Raw genomic sequence first — 21,577 nt, forward strand, 5'->3', positions numbered from 1 at the left:
CTCATCTCAGAACATGTCTAAGCCTCCCCCCTCACGTGGGTGCTGCGCATGCCTTCCAGGTTCGTTTGAAAATCACCTCTCGAGTCTCTGCCCACATCATTTGTGGGGTCTCCACCCCAGACTGGCATAGGAACATGGGTAGGGCAATGTCGCTCCCTCCTGTGCACACCCCACACCCCTGGCCTGAGGGGCAGGGCACTTCTGAGCTATGTGCCCCAGGACAGGACAGGGACCCGGGGCAGGTACAGCTGACATGCCTGGGCCCCTGGAGCCTTCCTACTGAGCTCACCTTCACCTCCACCCCTCTGCAAGGGCAACTGCCATCCTAGATGTGATGTCTTTAAAGAGGAAGCATATTTGATACCATTAAAATATGTACATAGTATAAAGATTGGTTTTCAAATCTTGTCATTCTGCAGTAGCCTTTTTTTTAATTACTACATTTTTTTGTTTTAAGTTTGTGTTTAAAAAAAAGCACATAACAGAAAGTTTTCTCTTAGCCTTTTTAAAATGAACAGTTCAGGGGCACAGAGCACATTCCCACTGCTGGACCACTATCCGGCTCCAGAATGTTCCATCCCCGTGACATCTTGACCCCACCTGCTCCCCCAGCCCCAACCCCACCATCTACACTCTGTGTCTGAGTCTGATGATGCTGGGATCTCATATGCGTGGGGTCCCCACGTGTGTCCTGTTTCTGGCTTATGTCACTCAGCCTCATATCCTCAGGGCTCGTCTCTGTGGTGGCACATGACAAGATGTCCTTTTTAAAGGATGAATGATGTTCCGTCATATGCTTATATTGCTTATCCATTCATCCATCACCAGACACTTGGGTTGCCTCTTGGCCATATGAACAGTTGCTGTGAACATGGCTGTACAAATACCTCTTCAAGACCCTGCTCTCAGTGCTTTTTGGGATAGACCACAAGTAGGACTATGGCATCATGTGATAATCTACTTTTAACTTTTTGAAAAACCTCCCTACTATTTTCCATGGCCATTGCACCACTATGACACCATTGCGACATTTTACACTACCACCAACAGTGCACAGGGATCGAAATTTCTTCATGCGCCTGCTTGTTTTTCTGATAATGGTCGGTCATCCTAGTGGGCACAAAGTGGTGAGGTCCTTCATTCCCTTCTTTCTTTCCTTCCTTCCTTCCTTCCTTCCTTCCTTCCTTCCTTCCTTCCCTTTTTCTTTCTTTTCCATATTTGTGTGATAATCTTTCAACTTCAAGCACAGTCTGTGCTCAGTGCAGAGACCCTAGGATATAGTTATGAACATCAATACTAAATTACTTGGAGGAGCTGATACTGTTGTGGCATCCATCTTCCTGGTTCTAAGAGAACTGGTCCAAAACACTGGTGTGGTGTACTCATTGGGTTTTGAAACAGACATCACTATTGCAGTTCACCATAGCAGACCACACAGCACACTTCCTCCAGCATTTCTACACTCAACTGAAACACGATTATGGATGGACGTAAGCAAATGTCCACAGCATCAAAGAAAACAGAGCTCCAGTAGAGACAGAGTTATGAGCAAACTAGATATTTCAACGGATTTCAAAAAAGAAAGATGTGTTCAGGATATGTTCATGCAGAAAACAGATGGAGAGACCCCACACAAAATATGCTCCTTTCAAGAAGAGATGCCAGGCTGGGCTGTAAAGCACACTGTCTGGTCCATTGTGAAGAGATGAGAGCCCAGCCTTTTTTACAGGCTGGTTGAACCCAAAGAACCACAAAGCTATGACATAGTTTGTTTTCAGATTTCCTGGATTATCCGTGAATCTGCTGACACTTGTGCCCGGGTCCACACAAGCAAACACCCAGCTGCTCTCTCTCTCTCTCTATTTTTTTTTTTTAAGATTTATTTATTTACTCACGAGAGACACACACAGAGAGGCAGAGACACAGGCAGAGGGAGAAGCAGGTTCCTGGTAGGGAGCCCAATGTGGGACTCGATCCCTGGACTCGGCATCAGGCCCTGAGCCAAAGGCAGATGCTCAACTGCTGAGCTACCCAGGTGTCCCCCAACTAGTCTCTTGACTTGAGGCTTTGGTGCTTTCAGATTCTAAAGACAAGCTAATTAGGGGTGTCCAGCTGGTTTCCTTCTCTTGGGACCACGTGTGGGACGGTCCTGCTCGGTGGCCAAAAGTGTCCCCTGCCCTGGGACCTATCAGTGAGAACCTCCTAAATGAAGTTAATTCCCCTTTTGTACAGATGAACCTCTTCAGCCTTCACCTTCTGTCCATACCGGCCAAAGATGGGTGTTCAAGATCCTCACCTGTAACGACTTGCTTGGCGCACCCATTATGGTCACAGTTCTGTGGAGCTTTATCAATAAAATTAGACTGTGCAGACAAACTACAGAAAGCTCCGTCCCCCTCCCTCCAGCAGCGAGCCAGGCAGGCGAGGGAGCCCACATGCATGACTTAATCTGATTTTGTTAGCGTCCTACTGGCTACCAGAGCTCCCCTCTCTGCATGGCTGCTTCAAATACCAGCTTGAATTCCAAGGCTGAGGTTGGAAGTGAAAGGCGTTTGCAGTTAGCGGTTCGTTAAGAAGCACTTCCAGCCTGCGTGTGCAGAGGGGCCTTTCGGGGCAAAGGGTTTCAGCTGCTCTGGGGACCAGGATTCTGCTGTGGGTGCCCACACCTGTTAACTCAGACATTCCTTCTCTCCTCCTCATTCACTCTGAGGTATCGCCCAGATGTGGACACCCCCTCCCTGAGGGACCTGCTCCCAAGGCTGCCTATGTGGCCGGTGCTATGTGTCCCCTCTAAGAGAGGAGGATGGCCGGCTGGAAAAGGCAGAGGACCCCTTCTGAGCCATAGAAGGTGGAGTCCAGGAAAGGAAGGAAAGGAAGGGATAGTGCCCTGGGCTTTCCTGCCTGAAGCAACAGTGGAGGAGGCCAAGTGGGTGGACTGGGCTGAGATGCTGTCCTGGAGGGGAGAGGGTGCTTGGAAGAGAGGCGAGCAGGAGGGGGAGCCGCAGTTCTGATGGACACCCGAGCTTGCTGAGGAGCTGGGGAGAAGGCAGGAAGGGCAGACACTACACCTCGCAGCAAACAGGCTGCTCATTGCCCAGGCCTGGAACCTGCTCTTGCCTCTAAAACAGAGAAGGTTCTGGACTCAGTGTGAAGCCCCCCAGAGCTTGGGAGATGGGATCTGCCTCCAAAGGGAAAAATAGCATGTCTCTGGGAGCAGATGCTCCCTGTGAGGCCCCCCGGGCCTGCCCTCTGGCTCCCCACCCTCACCCACTCCCCGGGGCACACAGATGTGGGGCCTGGCGTCTCCACACTCATGGAGAAGGAGCCTAGCTGGGTCTGGAGTGGAAAATCTACCAGCAGCTCTGTCAGACAGAGACATGTATGCGCACACTCGGAGGCGAGCACATACAGACACCGGGCGCACACACACACACACACACACACATGCACATCTGTGCCCACGCCAGGCACCCAGGCACACATGCACAGAAACACACAGCTTTCTTCAGCTCCTACCCTGACCTTGTCAATGGAAGGAAACAGAAAAACCACCAAAATCTGGCATCCATGGCATGCAGCTGATTGTGAAAACTGCACACTCCCCCCGGCCCCCATCCCCGGAAGAAAGGGCTTCTCGTGTTTATTCTTTAGATTACAGTGTATTGAAATCAACCCAATCCCACTCCAGTTTTGTTTTGGAGAATTTCACATCGCCCAGGGTGTACGAATGGGCTGGGAGCCCTTTGTCCATCTCCAAGGGTGTTTTGGGATCCGATTGCTCTTTTTTTCCTGTGTGGTTTTCCTTCCTGCAAAAACAGAGCAATCACAGGGTGTGGGAAAGGAAGCGGGGTGCTCTCTTCGCAACACACACAGAATCTGCTCCACATGGATCCAGGACTAAAATTCAGGGTGTTCTTAAGAACTTTGCCTAGAAAGTGTCAGTGAATTATTTGGGACCTTGGAGTAAGCACTTCTTAAGTAAGCTCTAAGGAGCTCTACCTATAAAATAAGAGACCAATACTTTTGAATGCATTAAAAACCTGCCAATGAAAATCACCATAAAGAAACTGGGGAAGAAATTAAAGGTGAGATGCTCATACCAGGAGCCTCGGATGTAAAGCCGTGGCTCTGTGCGCATCAGGTCCGGGAGCCACCAGTCACCCCTCTCCGCCTGGGCCTTGGGCAGAAAGAGAGGGCATTGCTAAAGCCCTGAGAGACCTTGGGACCCGCCTCCTCGCGGCTCCTCCCCATGTCCTCCACTGCCCTTCCCAGGACCTGATCCAGCTTGAGACTAGCAGGTGGGTGAGTCAGGCTGTGGCTCGAGTTGTGGGTGCCTGTGTTCCAGCTACGGGGGCGGGCGGGGGCAGGAGGAAGTGGCTCTGAGTCACAGGTCCTGTGGGGCTCGTTTTCCAGGACACTGACCTCCCTGTGGCCCCGACAGCAGGCCAGACGGAGGAGGACGTGGGCTGTGGCTTCTGACTGTCCCGTGAGCAAGTAGACACACACACAGATGGACACACACGGATACATACACAGAGACACAGACCGACACACAGAGATATAGACAGAGACACATGGATACATGCACAGAGATACACAGAGATACAGAGACACGGACACTTATAGGCAGACACACGCAGAGACACATACATGCCATTCCATCGGACAGAGGCAGCAGCAGTCACTGCTCACTCGTGGCCGACGGCACCGTCCCCAGGGTGGGACCCCCCAGAACGAGGCCAGAGCTCGGCCCTGTGAGCTCAGGGGCAGCAGAAGGGAGGGGTTCTCCGTGCAGCTCCAGAGCTGGTATGCCCGGCTGCCCCCTCACCAGCTCCCACGCAAACTTCTGCTCCCAAAAAGCCAGTCTGGGCTCCTGCCGGACTTGTCAGTGGCCAGTTTCCATCAGCAATGGAAGTGCTAGTCTCCAAGAAGGTGACCTCAGGGGCCTTGGCGCAGCGGACAGGGCCTCTGGGAGGCAGCACGGGCTGCCGTGGGCCTGGCTACAAGGGCCTGGGTCAGAACCCCAAGGGATGTGGGATTCTGCATCAGACACACGGAAAGTTCTCGAGTGGACAGAGGGCTCAGAAGGAGGAAACACCAGTGAGCAGACCCCTGGCCCCTGCCCACTGCTCCCACAGGCCGTTGTGGGGTTGGTGGGGTCTGACCCTGGTCCTGAGAGCCCTCCAGGGTTTAGGTCAACAGAGCCAGAGCTTGGCCACCCTCTGATGAGCCCAACCTGCTCCCCACAGCAAAACAGAAGCACCTACTTGGTGGGGGGGACATAAGCTCTGCAGCCCACTCTGTGTGCGGGTAGGTCTCATTCTCTGTATTTGAGGAAAACAAATAATTGACAGCATTTGCCCCTTTTATCTCCCAAGACATCAAGTGCCAGCCAATCCCCTAAGGCTTTTGTAGGAAGAATCTGATTCCTCGGTCCAGGCTGATGTGGAGAGCCCAGCGGAGCCAGCGGCGCCCAGGGACTGGCCCCTCCTCAGGTCACCTCTCTGCTGCCCTGTAGCTCCGAGGGTCCATGGACAGGGTGGTGGCTTTGGCAGGGCCCAGCTGGCCTTCTCGGTGGCGTCCAGCCTTGCTTGCCCGAGGGAAGTGGCAGAGAGGGCCCTAGCTCAGGGCCTGGATGATCACACTTGACCCAGCCATGCCAAGGGCCCCGATGCTTCCCCTGGTGTCCACAGCTCGTGGGGAGGAGAAGCAGCTGCTGCACTGATTCACCAGGTCTCCAGTCTGAGGGCTCGGGCAGCCCAGAGGAGCCAGACCAGCCTTCTCTGCGTGGGAGGAGTCTGGAGTCTGGAGCTGCAGGCTGAGGGCGCAGCCTCCAGGCCAGGCAGCAGAGAAGCTAGAGCGGCTATCTGAGCTCAGGGCAGCAGGGACACAGGCCAGCCCCCTCCTGCCCCATCCTGCTGTGCATCCAGCACCAGGCAAGGGAGGGCTTCCGCTGAGACCCACAGCTGACCACAGCCTGGCCTTCACATGCTGAGAGCTACCGGCCACTCTCCTCAGGGACGAGGTGGGGACAAAGCAAATGAGAGAGCAGAATGAGCCAATCAGAAGGGCAGGGAGCATCAGATACAGTGTCATCTCTAGGCAAAGGGAGCAAGACACTTAGCTTGAGATTTATTTATTTATTTTGAAAGATTTTATTTATTTATTCATGATAGAAACACACACACACATAGAGAGAGAGAGAGAGAGGCAGAGACAGGCAGAGGGAGAAGCAGGCTCCATGCCAGGAGCCCGACGTGGGACTCGATCCCGGGTCTCCAGGATCATGCCCTGGGCTGAAGGCGGCCCTAAACCGCTGTGCCACCTGGGCTGCCCTAGCTTGAGATTTCATCCGAGTTTCCCCTTCCTTATCCGCCAGCCACTGCTCACCGCTTTGCTCATCCTTCTATCCAAGCAGGTGGGCTGAGTACCTTGGGAAACAAGGATGCCAGCAGGAAGCGAGGACAGAGGAATAGCTTCTTGGATTTTGATGTAAAAGCTCAAGCCCTCAATAGGATAAAATCAGAGAGAAGGATCTGGGAGGGAAACATGCCTAGTGAGAGCCAGGCCTCCTCTGCAGGCCCCTCTGCGGTCCGCCCCAGGCTCTCCTGGCTGGGCTGCCCTTCCTGCAGGTGGGGGTGCTGCTACCCGCCCCCCCCCACACACACACACTGACACATACACCGCATGCTCAGACCGGGCAGAGGGAGGACAGACCCTTCTGCCTCTGTACCTTGATGGTACTGACTGCAGCCAGCTCAGACGCATGCATGGGCCTCTCCAGCGGGCTGCTCCAGCTCCGGGCTACCCAGCAGGAAACTGCACAGTCAGGTGTGTTCAGAATGCTGGCTTGCTCTCTTCACTGTGCAGGCCTTTGCTATGTGGGCTGGTCCAGACAATTGCAGTTCTACCCTCTGGCTGGGAAGACCACCAAGGCTCCTAGGGGCCCCTTTCCTTCTAATGATCACTCACAGGGGTCTATTTAGAGGGAGCCACTGCCTCCCACACAACCTGTCAGTAGTCTTGACCTTTCACTGGGTGTGGGATGGTGGGCAGGTGACCCTGTCATGTGTGGGGCCAGGTACTCCTGAGCAGGTACCCCTGAGGACAGCTGAGCTCATATTTTGAGCAAAGTGCTGACCACCTGGGTCCCCATGAGGCCTTCTTACCAGTAACAAGGGGCATCCATAGCCCGGGGCAGGAGCAGGATTATGAGAGAGTTTGGGGGCTTTACCACAATTCCTATGTGACCTTAGAGTCTGGTGTAGATAAACACATGAAGTGAACAAATGAGATAGTGAGGAACACACGAGTCAGTCTACTTCTCCTGGAAATGAAACTTGGAATGGTCCCTCACAAACCCAATCCTCTGGTTCCCCATCTGCAAGCATCTGGGGAGACCCTCCCTGCTGCTCCCATCCCTACAGATCCAGCTCACCTGGCTTAGCCTGACTGTGGGTAGAGATGGGAAAGGCTCGGGAGGGATGGTCCCAACCCCCCGCCACTCTTGCTTCCCCCACAGGGTTGGCCCGTTTAGCTGGCACAGCTGGTGGCTGACAGGTCACTGGGGTGCAGGAGCTGGCACTCACACTCAGACACCCCTCATGCAGAGGTCCCATGGGTCAGAGGACAGAGCACAGGGCTATTCTAATGGCATTGGAAGAAGATAGGAGGCCCCACTGTCCAGCTCAGGCACCTCCCTCATTGTGTGGCTGTGAATGCTGGTGTCCCAATTGCTCTTTCCCTCTGTGGATGTCACTTTTTAAAATTTTTTTATTTATTTATGCATGAGAGACAGAGAGAGAGAGACAGAGACACAGGCAGAAGGAGAAGCAGGCTCTCTGTAGGGAGCCTGATGTGGGACTAGATCCCAGGACCTGGGATCACAACCTGAGCCAAAGGCAGATGCTCAACCACTGAGCCACCCAGGTGCCCCTGCGGGTGACACTTCTGACCTGTTTCCCCAGCATGTGTGTTGGGAGGAGACAGCCCCAGTCTCCTGCAGCCTTCGCATGTGGGAGGAGCCTGGAGGCGAGGGTGCTCCTTGGAGAGCCAGGGCAACACAGACAGGAACCCCCTTCATGGCTCAGCTGAGTCTTGAGGGCACCCTCCCCACTGCTCCTCTTCCAGGGCCTCTGGACCAGTACATGCCACTCGCTGCATGTTAGACTCCGACAAGTGACCTGTCCCGCAGTTTTCCCTAGGGAGCTGGCATGAGCCCTGCTGCCTGGACAGGCTGGTGCAGTTAGGGACCCTGCAGACGGTGATGAGCAGAGCGGGGACCCCCAGCTTCTGGTCTTGAACGCTCTGCAGGCTCCGGGGCCTCCCAGGAACACATGGTGACTGGTGGCAGCAAATGCCTCTAAGCTGGGTCACACCCTGGCACTGGGAGCAGTGCGCCTGAGCGTGCGGGCGCTGTGTTTACCACGAGTCCTCAGGGCCACCTAGGCCCTGAGAGAGTGTCACAGCAAGCTACGTGAGCGCTCGGCTGAGTGCAAGTGTACATGTAGGTGAAGGGAGGGAGGGACACAATTCTCCCCAAAACTGAGCCCAACAGATGACAGGTATGGAACTGAGCCTTTCCCCCGCTTTCTGACTCAGGGAGAACGGATCCTGATGTCAGCTGGCAGCACCGGGAGCAGCCTGCATGTGCTCGCCTGGCCGTCTGGGGACAGCCTGCAGCCGTGCTGGGCAGTGAGGCTCCAGTGCCATCCAGCATGATCCCCGTCAGAAGAAACAGTGACAGGTGCTGGGGGACTGGGCATCTTTCTGCAGGGAGAAGACGCCGCTGAACACCGGCTCCGATTTGCTCTGTGCTACGGAAGTGTTACATAAGTGTGAAAAATAGGCTGCTCCGCTTTTTAAAATCCTGGCTTCTTGGGGATCGCAGCAGCTATGATTTGAAATGGGCTGCGAGAGGCAGGGCACCTCTGAGGGCCTCGGACGGACCAGGCTCGGGGCCAGAACATCTGAGTGGCCTGGATGACCAAGCTGGCCCTCACTCGTGGCCAGGTCCAGCCAGGGCTGGGCTGTGGCCGGATCCAGATGCGTGTGAGTGAGTGTGTGTGCCTGTGAAGGGAGGGCATGAATGTGAGTGTGAGCATGGTGTGTTTCTGCGTGTGGGCATGCTTGGGTGTGTGTAAGTGTGTGCGCATGCACGCGTGTGAGTGTGCTGTGGGAAACCGTAGCGGTGACCTTGGGTTTTATCCCAGACGACCTATGCCCTCACTTCCGTGGTTCCTCATCCGTGGCAGGCGTCATGGGGAGAAGGGAAGGAATGGGCGGGCAGTGCCTGGCCTTGTGCCGAGCCACAGAGAGATCACACGCAGGGCAAATGTCACCTGAGCAAAGGAACAGCCTCAAGGCCACGTCTACCTTGTGTAATCACAGCCTTGTGCCTCCTCTCCTGCTTCTGCTTCCCTGTGGTCTCTCTGAGTAGCACGTCCACACCCGCACTCACACCCACTCCCGTCTGGCTTCCCCGCCCGCCCTGCGGTTTATGCTTCTCTGAGCCCAGACTGGCTCTGGGTCCCTCTTACGGCCGCTTTGCCTTTGCCAGCATTTTCTTTGTGTCTCCTCCTGACACACTTCACTACATCGTCATGCAAAATTAAGTCCAAGCCAATTTCAGGCAGGTACTCCCACCCCTGAGACAGGTTTTAAGATAGCAACAGGACGAGCATCCCACTTCGCAGTCGGGGGCTGTAAAGACTGGTGGCGGCGACTGCCTTTTCCATTTACAAACTTACTAGCGTCAATCCCACAGGGAAAGGGAAATTGCTCATCTATTTCCTCTGATGGGTTTGCTTCCCTTAGAAGGGTCCAAATAAAGCTCTGCAGAGATCTCTGCTTGTGTCTGCCCTCTTGGGAAAATTTAATGTGTTTCTCTTCTCCACTGCCTTTATTGATCAAGGCCAAATTTCAAATTTCAATTACTGCGGCGGGAAGCCAGATGCGGTCATAAAGGGCGCAGGGGGGAGGCCCCAGTAATGCATCCGATCAGGAGATGAGCTAGACAGGAGGACATTGGTCCCTTCTGTGTTCCCGTGGACACCTCCTATCAGCTCACTCACCACCAGGTCCTGCTCCGCCCTAAGAGCCAGTGTGGTGACAGGTCGCTCGCTGTACTGTTCATGGAAGTTGGTTATTTGTCTCTTTGACTGTGATGCCCTCTCTTGCTCAGGCTTCCTGGATCTCCTCATCTCATCCTGTGGGTATCTCTGTCCTCACAGACCTTTGGTTGCCATCAGGTCAGTCCCAGATGTAGATTGGAAACAAGATGGGAAAGGACGCCAGATCCCACACTTCCCTGCAGCCTGCTGGTGTGGAGCTGCATTTAGGCGGGAGGGCTGCTGTGAGGGCCCCAGGGGCGGCCCCAGGGCATGTGCGGTTGTTGGAGATTCGTTTGTGCAAAGGCTCAACCAAGGGGCAGGTAGGAAGGCCTCCTAAACCACTGGTGGGAGGGCGGAAGCTGAGGGAATGAGTTAGAAGAAGTGTTGTTGACTTTGGGGTTCCCACTGGAAGCCTTTGCTTTCCCTGCATTCTGTGAATCTCTGAGTCAGTCCTGCTTCTGCTGTTTCTGATCATACAGAACTGGAAAATCAACCCTTGGCAGTTTGGAAGCTTCCAGGTGCCAGTGACCGTGGGTCTAATCGCTGCTGGTGTGAGTAGTGATGAGAAGTATGGCCAGATGTGGGAGCTGACAACCACAGTGTGATGAGCTGTCCAGCTCGGCTGTGCGTGGCCTGGGATGCGCAGTCCCCTTGGCATGCTGCCTCCCAGCAGGGCAAAGGAAGGTGGGCAGGAGTGGGGCCTTCTATGTCTTTTCTTACAGGGAGATGGCTCTTCAGCATCCCTTCCACTCACAGCTCCCCTTAACCTCTGGGTGCACAGTGCACTCGCCCCGGACCATCAGTGTCCAAGGGGAGCTCACCTGGGGGGCCAAGGATCTAACACTGCTCATCACAGGTCACTAGTTCTAGCTAAGCTGAAAGGTTGGGGGGTGCGGGAGGCAAAATCTACTGAGACCAGCAGCCCTGCAAGGGAAGCAGCTCTCAGCAATGCTTCTCCTCCTGCTCCCAACTGTGGGGGGCATGGGCCACTGTACCGCGAAGCTCAGAAGGCAGCATCACACAGTGTCCTCCAGTGAGGGTGCCCTCAGAACTGAGCAAAGCAGATGTCCCACCTCCCAGGGAGCTCTGCACAGCTACGTGCACCTGTGTGGCCACAAGCAGCTCATGCCATGTCTGAGGCTACACCATGGCAGGGCTTAGGAAGGAAGGCTGTCCCGTAAAGCAGATGCTCTGCTCCCCAGCAGGGTGTCAAGGGCCAAGGTGAAGGGCTCCTCATCACTAGCAGGGTTTGAACCAAGATGTAGGTGGTATCGTGCTGTGTGTAACAGCAAACGTGGGTTGAGATCCTCATGTCACCACCTGTTAATTGAGGAACTGTGGCAAAATTATTTGACCTCCCTCATCCCCACTCCTCTCTGTAATATGAGGTCATCATTGTGCCTCCTGCAGGGAAGTCATATGAGAAAGCCTCTGTTAAGTACTCAGGACACTCCCAGCTCATGGTGAGTACCCTGTCTACACTGGGAAGCAACTGCCCTATTTTCAATGCTGCAAAATTGTTCTCCACACTGTGGGGATGCTCACCCTGAGGTGCTGACATCAGGCCCGCCGTGTCTGGCACCACCCCGCACCTGGGGTTTTGAGCCCCACCCCTCCCTGGTCCTCTTCTCCAGCCATGCAGCTCTCCTTACCGCTCCTCAAGCTCACCAGGCAATTCCCACCTCAGGGTCTTTGCATGTGCTACACCGTTAGTGGTTGCTCTTTCCCCAGATCTGCACTTGGCTGGGTCCTTCCCTTCAATCTAGTGACCCCTCCTCCCACAGCCTGATGCCAGCCACCCCACTAGGGAGCTAAAGCCCCTCCTGTACCCCACCCCTACCAGCTTTACAGTCTTCATTGCATTTATTATCTTATGTTATAGGATTGATTTAAGTCTCTCCACCAGAACATGAGCTGAAGGAAGGCTCTCACTGACTATCTGTTTCCATAACACTGGGTATGTGTTGGGTACTTGGGCATCATGTGCTGGGTACACTTTGTGAACGGAGAGATTGAAGAAATCTTATTGTTTAGGGTTCACGACCACGTCCTTGTTCAGGAATAGCCCTACCCAGCTCTTCTCCCAGATTCCGTGTCAATTGTCTCCTCTGAACGGGTACCTTTCAGTCTCAGTGGGGGACCCAGTTAGCTCTTAATTGGACTCCAATTTTAAGCAAACCAGTGAATGTACCCTTTAAAGGCAACTTTAAAGGAGCTCTATTCTAATGAGCATTTGTGTCCACAAATTACAGAATTTAGCTATAAACTCTGCACAGCTGCACTCAACTGTAGCGCTTAAAAATGGCTTATCCATACATGTCCTTTGTGGGGTGAAAATAGCCTCTCAATGTCACGCAGTCAAGCTGTGTGGATGTGCAAGGGACCTGGACTGTGTGTAGAGGATGGAGGGACTCTGCATGTGCTCAGAGACCCTCCCTTAAGCAGGTCTGGCTGCAATCGTGCTGAGGTGTGTGCTGTCGGCCTGGGGAGCACTCCCGCTCGAATCTGGGGAGTTGCCTGAGCCGTCTAGAAGTCAGCCCCCCCCACAGATGGGGGATGTAATAGGTACAAAGAGGGAACTGACAAAATAAATTTAATTTTTAACCCGTGCTCCCAAATAATCCCTAGTCAAGCAATTAATACTTAGACACCTAATTTTAAGGAAAACAACTTCTAGATTATTAAAATTCTTGGGAAGGGAGTTTCTGCCATCAGGACTGTTCAGTGGCTGTCACACATTTTCTCCCTGAGGGGTGTTGCTACAACAGGCACCCACCTCTGCCGTAGTCCTCACACAGAGCCCAGAGAGGAAAGCTCTGGCCACCGCGGGCCAAATGGAACCCTTAAACGGCAGAACCCCAGCCCTACTCGTGTTTTGGCTGAGCACAGGTTTGCCCTTTGGCCACACTTCTGCTTCTTCCACCCACTGACCTCCAGGGACAAATTAGTCATTAGTTCCTGCCTCCTGAGGGTTGGATGAGGGGTAGTCAAGCCCAGAGCATCTCTCCCTGCCTGTGTCCATTCTCTGCTACAGGGTCACAGGAACCACAAAGTCAGTGGCTTAAAACAGCACAGAATTATTGTCTTGAAGTTTCAGAGATCCAAAGTCTAGGTCAGTTTCACAGGGCTGAAATCAAGGGACCAACAGGGCTGGTCCCTCTGGACATTCCAGGAGAGATTGTCCTGGTACTTCCAGCATCTAGAGGCTGCTGGTTGCCCCTTACTCCATATTCAAAGCCATCTTCTGTCTCTGCTTATGGTGTCACATCACCTTCTCCTCTGTTTTTATCTTCATGGCTCCCCTTATGAAGACCCACACACACACACACCCCCCAAGTAGTTCAGATGCTTATCTTCATCACATCTACGGATGCCTCTTGCTATAAGGTCACAGGTTCTTGCCATTAGGGATATGGGCAACATTGGGGGCCCTGATTCAGCCTACTGCACCCACATTCTGATGTGAACCCACGCTATGTGTGCTTCTTCTTTGGACATAGGCTAGAGTCCAAGCCAAATGTCACCAGGGCCTGGAGTAGGGCCCTTTCCCCCATGTTCCTAAAAGATATCAGCCCCCACTCTTGAGAAGGGCCTTCTTATGAGTGGTTTTTAGCCAACAGCTAGTCACTGTGCTTGCAGTCTTCCCTGACCCCAAGCAACCATGAAGTGGAAGGGTTTCTGTAGAAATCCTCCAAGAGGACTCTGCTCTTTGCTCCTTCCTGTCAAGGAGACTTAGATTTGGTGCCCAACTCAAACAGCCTGTCCCCAGTAAGATTCCTTGAACTACCCCATTTCCCAACAGCCTTCTGCTCACTGCTCACCACCCCTGAACATGTCAGTCATCTTTGTTAAAGGTGTATCAAAAATATATTCAAAGATATAAAAGTTATACTCTGTTTAATTTGCTTTCTACTGACTACTCCAGCTGCTAACATAGCCCAACGGTGGTGGTCGCAAATGCTGGGAGCAATTCTTCATCTTTTAGCAGATCCTAGGTAGTCTTGGAACTCACTCTAAGATGTGGAGGTATCTGGTGCCAATATAATGTTGCTAGATCTTAGGACTCATTTTACTCTTACTGTTATGTGTACATTTTTAATAAACTTAAGTGTGGAATAATAAGGAGTAATATTTCTCTATAGAAAAAAAATGGCTTGCCTGCTTCACTCTAAAACTTGGGAAAGAACTATACTTTGCAGTCTATGACTAGGATGCTAGGACTTTGAAGTTTCGCCCTGCTAAGCATGCCATGCCATGATAGGGCTCTCGCTCAGTTGATTTAGTCACCGAGGGGGACATGCTATCAGCACTGGCAGCAGGCAGCAGGGAGATGAAGGGGGACACAGCATCACTTATGCAAAAACAGAATGAGCTATTAGCCCTCACAGATGGATTCTGGCATTTTCCTCACTGAATCTCATGTTCATCATCTCAGCCAACACTTCTGAACAGCAAGACTGAACAAGAGTCTTTTGATTCATCACAAAAAAAAATAGTGCCATAGAAAAATTGAATGGGAAAGGAGTGTTAAACTGTCCATATCAAGCAGGGATCTCTAGGTCTTATGCTGAGCCGAGACTCCTGCTTTTCGTCCCCTGGGTGCTTAGCCCAGAAATCTGGGGCTTAAAAATCATTTTTAAATCATTTTTTAATAAAAACTGTACATATTTAAGGTGTACAATGCAATATTTGATATACATATATATAGTGCAATGATTACCACAGCCCATCTACATAACATATCATTTCCTCACAGAGTTACCTTTGTGTGTTGAGAACACCTGAAGTTTACTCTTTTAGCAAATTTCCAGTATGCAACATGGTCTTATTAACTGTATCCATTTACGCTGCACATACTGTAATTGTTCACTGTACATAACTGCGACTTTGCACCTTTAGGCAACATCCGTCCATTTCCTCCATCCCCAGTCCCTGATAACCACTGCTCTGCTTCCATGAGTTTGACTTTTTTCAGATCCCACATACCATACCATATAGTATTTCTTTCTTTGACTTATTTCACTTAGGCTAATGTCTTCCAGATTCATCCATGTTGCCTCAAACAGCAGAATTTCCTTCTTTTATATGACTGAATAATATTCCTGTGTGTGTGTGTGTGTGTGTGTGTGTGTGTGTGTGTCTCACTTTTTTTAATCCATTGTTTTATCTTGTTTCCATGCCTTGGTTATTGTAAATAATGCTGCAAAAACAGGGGTGTAGGTTCCCCTTTGTGCTGCCTTTGCTCCTTTGCCAGTTATTTGACTATATTTATATGGGGGTCTATTTCGGGGCTCTCTATTCTGTTCCAATTCCCTATTTACCTATTCTTTCAACCAATACCACTCTGTCTTGATTACTGTAGCTTTATAGTAAGTCTTGAGGTTGGATACCATCAGTCCTCCAAATGTGTTCTTGTTTTCTAGTATTGCATTGGCTATTCGGGGTCTTTTGCCTTTCCATATAAACTTCAGAATCACTTTGTCATTAGCCATAAAATAGCTTGCTGGAATTTTGATTGGGATTGCACTGAATCTACAGATTAACTTGGGAAGTACTGGCATCTTGACAGTGATAAGTCTTTCTATATTTGAGCATGGACTATCTTTTATTTAGTTTTTTTTTATTGCTTTCATCAGAGTTCTGCTGCCGTCCACATACAGGTCTTGTACAAATTTGATTAGATTTATGCCTAATTATTTCATTTTTTTAGTGCTAATGTAAATGGAAACATGTTTTTACTTTCAAATTCCATTTATTCATTGCTGGTATATAGGAGAGTGACTTTTATATATTAACTTTGTATCCTGCCACTTTGCTATAATCAGTTACTAATTCCAGGATTTTTTGTCTATACTTTTAGATTTTCCACACAGACATCATGTCACCTGTGAACAAAGACAAAGGTTATAGGTCTTCCTTTTTAATTTGTGTATCTTTTGTTTCCTTTTCTTGCCTTATCTCATTAGCAAGGACTTCTAGTACAATATTAAAAAGGAGTGGTTAGAAAGGACATTTCTTTTTCCTGATCCTAGTGGGAAAAATTATAGTTTCTTGTCATTAAGTATTCTAGCTGTTGGCTTCACGTAGATAGCTTCTATCAAGTTTAGGAAGTTCCCTGCTATTCATAGTTTACTGAGAGATTTTTTTAAATATTAAAAAAATTATTTATTCATGAGAGACACACAGAGAGAGGCAGAGACATTGGCAGAGGGAGAAGCAGGCTCCCTGCGGGGAGCCTAATGCGGGACTTGATCCCAGGACCCCGGGATCATGCCCTGAGCCAAAGGCGGACACTCAACTGCTGAACCACCCAGGTGCCCCTTACAGAGAGTTTTTATCATGAATGAGTATTGGATTTTTCTGCATCTGTTGATATGATCATATCAACAGATATGATTTTTTAGTCTGTTGATGTGATGGATTACATTAATTGATTTTCCAATGTTAAAGCAGCCTTGGAATACCTGGGATAAATACCACGTGGTTGTGGTATATAATTCCCTTTTTTATTTGATTTGCTAACACTTTGTTAAGGATCTTTGTACCTCTGTTCATGAGAGATATTAGTCTGTAGTTTTGTTTTGTTTCCTTGTAATGTTTTTGTCTGGTTTTCGTATTAGGTAATGTTGGTCTCATAGAATGAGTTAGGAAGTATCCTTGAGGGTGATTTTTCAAAAGATTTTATTTATTTATTCATGAGAGACACACAGAGAGAGGAAGAGACATAGGCAGAGGCAGAAGCAGGTTCCATGCAGGAAGCCTGGTGCAGGACCCGATCCCAGGACCTCGGGATCACTCCCTGAGCCAAAGGCAGATGCTCAGCCACTGAGCCACCTAGGCATCCCAAGGGTGATTTTTGATGAGTAAATTTTAATTTTGATAAGGTTCAATTTGTCCATCTCCCCCCACCACCACTTCTACAGCTTTTTAAAAATGAATTTTTAAATTTTAGAACAGTTTCAGGTTTACAGAATTATTATGGGAACAGAAAGTTTCCATGTGCCCCACATTCAGTTCTCCTATTATTAACATCTTAATAGTTTGGGATGTTTGTCAGAATGAATGAACCAATATTAATACATAATTATTAACTAAATTCTGTAGTTTATTGATATCCTATTAGTTTTTACCTAGTGGCCTTTTTCTGTTGCAGGATCCCAGTCAAGATGCCCCATGGCAATTACTCTTCATGTCTTCTTAGGCTCCTTTTGGCTGTGATAGGTTCTCAGATGTTCTCTACTTTTTATGATCTTGAGAGTTTTGAACAGTAGTACTCAAGTATTTTGGAGATATCGTTCACCTGAGATTTGCGGTATGACTTTTTCATGATCAGACTGGCATTATGGGTTTTTGGGAAGATCACATAGTAATGTGCCATTCACATCACATCATACCAAGGGTGCCTTATGTTAACATGACTCAACAATCCTAATGTTGACCTTGATCACCTGGATGGAGGTAGCGTTTGTCAAATTTCTCCTCAAAGTGACACTTTCCCCCCTTTCTGCACTACACTGCAATCTACCAAACTTCTACTTTACAGTTTGTGCTTTTTGTGCCTTCTTTATGAAGTCTTTGCCTAACCCCTCAGTTAAGAAGAAAGGAGTCATCAAGGCCCTCTTCATTATCTCTTAATGTGGATTCAGTTTTCCTGGCACCATTTTCCCTCCTAAACTGGCGTAGCTTCCTTGTCAAAAATCATTTGATAGAATCTGTCAGTCTATTTCTGTCCTCTCCTCTGTTCTATCATCTATAGTTTTACTGATGCAAGTCTGTCACAAATACTGTAGCTTTACAGAATTTTGGTAAGTCACCTGACTTCATCAGCTTTTTAAGATTGCTTTGGTGATTCTTATACATTTGCCTTCCTTATGAATTGTAAAATTATCTTGGCAATTTATAGAAAGTTTTCTGGGTTTTCAATTGGGATTTTATCGAATAAACAGGTCAATTTGGGAGAAAAGGCATTCTAATAACATAAATCCTTCAATCAAAAACATGAAATATTTCTCTCCTTTTTGATATCTTTCATGAATGTTTATAGATTTTGGTGTAGAGGTTTTGCACAGGATTTGTTAAATATATACATAAGTATTTGATATTTTGACACTATTATAAATGGCATTTTACATTTTATTTGCAACTATTTGGCATTTGTATATAGGAATGCAATTGATTTTTATATATTAACTTGGTATTGTGTGATGTTGCATAATTCAAGCTTTTTTCTTGCAGATTCCTTAGGATTTTCTATTCAGTTAATCATATCACCTGCAAATAAGGCTATTTACACAACTTCCTTCCTGATATTCATACTTTTATTTCTTTTCCACATCTCTTTGCACTGCCTAGAATTTCCAGTCCACTAGAATGGAAGAGGCAAAAATAGAAACAGATTCTTCCCCTTTCTCCCATTTTAGAGGGAAGTTATTCAGGCTTTCACAATCAGTTATAATGTTCACTGTAGAAGGAAAAAAGGCTGTTTTAATAGTATTAGCTGTTTGGGTGAGCAAATATCTATCATTATTTGAAGGTGTGCCCTTGCAAAGGCCTCCACAATGAGTTCTGAATGACTTCCAAGTGACCGGGTTGATTGACTCATGGATGCCTACAAATGGTAGATGCAGAGACATTCCTGAGCCACACAAGCTTCTGTCTGGTGTCTTTTTTTTTTTTTTTTTTTTAGCCACAGGCAGCCAGAGGAGGAAGTAGCACCTTTGAGTGCTGAGACACCCAGTGTCTCAGCTCTACTAGGGGTATAATGAGCATCCAGCAATGGTCCCAATTTTTCTCTGCTTCCCCACTTTATGATCCAGTAAGATGAGGCCATCTCCAGCTTCATAACTCTATTCTAGCTAACAAGGAAACATTTCCATGAGGCTAAGACAGACCAGAGAGCCAGTAGGTGTGCACTGAATAGATGAGTGTTGATCTCAGCACCCAGCCTCATCTCTCCATCCCCTCTGGTCCTGAAGTCGCATATGGCTGAGAAGCAGCTGACTGGACAGAAAAAGGGTCATGCTTCTTTTGCAGACACACAAAGCTGCACAGGGTAGACCAAGCAGGGCCAGGCAAGTTGTGCAAGTTCCACATGCCCGCCCTCTGTCTCCCCTCTCATTTCTCAACTCTGCCATTCTTGTTCTGCCGAACTAAGGGAATGACTCACCAGAGTACCATTCCATTTCATTGAATAAACAAGTTTAGAGCTCTGCCTGAGGAAGCCTATAATGAGCAGAGAGGAGAAGGCTATTGGGTTTTGATATATAGACAGCCTGGTCATAGCTTTCCAGGGGCTGGATGGGGACTTCAGGAAGCCTCAGAGCTACTTCATTTTGAGCCAAGATGAGGGTCCCCTTGCTCATTTTCTGCCAGATTGGGAGGCAAGTGCTCAGAAAATGAAAGAATTTTGGAAGCTATAAACTACTCTCTCTCTTTTTTCCCTTTGGTAAGATGCATAAGAGCAAAAAGTACAAATATTATATCCAAGTCACAGGCCAAAGAAGTTAAACAGCAAGCCAAAATGCATGGCATACACCAGTTGAGCAGGGCTGCTTCTCTTCCTCAGAACTGTGGAACTGTTTTGGATAAAAGAAACCATATTTCCTTGCCTTGTACTAGTTGAGCAACATAAGCTGACATTAGGAATGGCAAAAATCTATGCTAATTAATAGACCTCCTGACTAATTAATATGACCAGGAAACAAACACAAGATGGGGCACAGGTGCAAATACTAGCCAAGACAGGAGACATTTCAGTATATAGTGGGCAAAGCTCTAGGTCCCAGCTATGGATAGCAGGCTGGACATCTTACCACCTCCTCTGAATCTGGACCTTCTCATCTACACAAAAAGAAGATTCATGCCCTCCTCGTGGGATGGTTTTTAGGTGAAAGTATTAATTGTGTGTCAAATTCCTTGCAGAGTTATAGTGAAGGGTCAATGGAAGTGAAGTCCATCCTGTGCTCCACTGACCATGGCCAGAGCACCTTTGCATGTTAGAAGCCATTGGCTGTTGATGGACTCCCCACTGTGTGACAGTTTTGCTGGATTTGATTGGTTCTGGACCCTGGCCTTTTCCAAACTGGTGGATCATAAGGTGCTAGAAAGGTTGTTGGCTAGTGATAGTGTGGTCAGTGGCTTCTCACATGTGCAAAGTAATTTCCCAGACAAATCTCATCTATGCTAAGGTTCTAAACCTCTTTAGAGCCCTGGCTAGGAGCTATCCTGAGAAATTTTCCAGTGATGGAAATGTCAACAGGTAATGATAGGTCTGGGGGCATCCCATCTGCTGGATGTCCTTCTGGGAGTGAGTACATAGGTCTCTTCAAGTGATGGGAATCAGCCAGGTCTGTGGCTCTAGAGACGCAGGAGCATATTCTTGTGTGAGAAGACGAGTCTACTTGGAAATGAAAAATGGGTCCCATCCATTCTTCACAGGGATGGACTGGAAGTCTCTTCTGACAAGATAATGTATTGAGGGCATGTGACCCACCTGGGGATCAAGTCTAACTTTGTATTGTTTCCTACCTCCCAAATGGTGGCTTTAATGGGACCACAGCAGAAGGCCTTGTGACATAAACTTTGGAAGCTGCTCACACATCTCAGCCATTTAGGAATCATTCAGAAATACTCATTGAACATCTTGTTTGTACCAGGCAGTATGCTAGGTTCTCAGGGTGCAGAGCCAGGGAGGGTGTGATAGTTAATCATGTGTGGGCCAAGGGATGCCCAGAAGAAGGTAAAACATTATCTCTGGGTGTGTCTATGAGAGTGTTCTAGAAGAGATTAACATTTGAATCAGTAGATTGGGGAAAGAATACCATCCTCCCCAATGTGAGTTGGCTTCATTCAATCCATTGATGATCTGAATAGAACAAAAAGGTGGAGGAAGGGCAAATTCACCACCTCTACTTGAGCTGGATGTCTTGCTCTTCTATTATTATGACAGCATATAATATCAACATACTTTGTGAAGTAACAATGAGTTACTTCTGTTGCTCACTTACAGAGAAGCAGAACATACCACCCCAAAATATGCCATTTTGGCATATATATTATGTTGAGTGCATATATATATTAAGCTGTTATATCCTCTTGAAGAATTGACCCTTTTATCATTATATAATAAACTTTTTTTCTTGTTAGATTTTGACCTAAAGTCTAATTTGCCAATACAGGTATCACTACCCTTGCTGTCCTTTGGTTTCCACTTGTGTGGAATCTTTTTCCCTCCCTGCACTTTGAGATTATGTGTGTCCTTGAAGCTCATGTGGGCAGCACATGGTTGTGTCTTGGTCCCCCCTGCCCTTTGGCCCCTCTGTGCCTTTTTTATTGAAAAATTTAATCTATTTACATCAAAGTAATCAATGATAGGCAGGGATTATTAATACCATCTTATCAATTTTTTTTCTGATTGTTTTGTACTTTTGTTTTTGTTTTTGTACTTCTGCTGCTATATTCTTTTG

The 21,577-nt window shown here is 48.7% G+C and overlaps 1 long non-coding RNA gene across 1 annotated transcript; it reads right to left on the reverse strand.

The window, feature by feature from the left end:
- Positions 1-3,639: 3,639 nt before the first annotated feature.
- On the reverse strand, positions 3,640-4,181 carry LOC121486459. The gene is made up of 2 exons (XR_005986638.1): positions 4,101-4,181; positions 3,640-3,806 (listed from the first exon to the last, which is right to left on the reverse strand). It is a non-coding gene; the product is annotated as an uncharacterized LOC121486459 (long non-coding RNA).
- Positions 4,182-21,577: the final 17,396 nt, after the last annotated feature.

Source organism: Vulpes lagopus, chromosome 3 (genome assembly GCF_018345385.1).
Source record: "Vulpes lagopus strain Blue_001 chromosome 3, ASM1834538v1, whole genome shotgun sequence".
NCBI lineage: Eukaryota > Metazoa > Chordata > Mammalia > Carnivora > Canidae > Vulpes > Vulpes lagopus.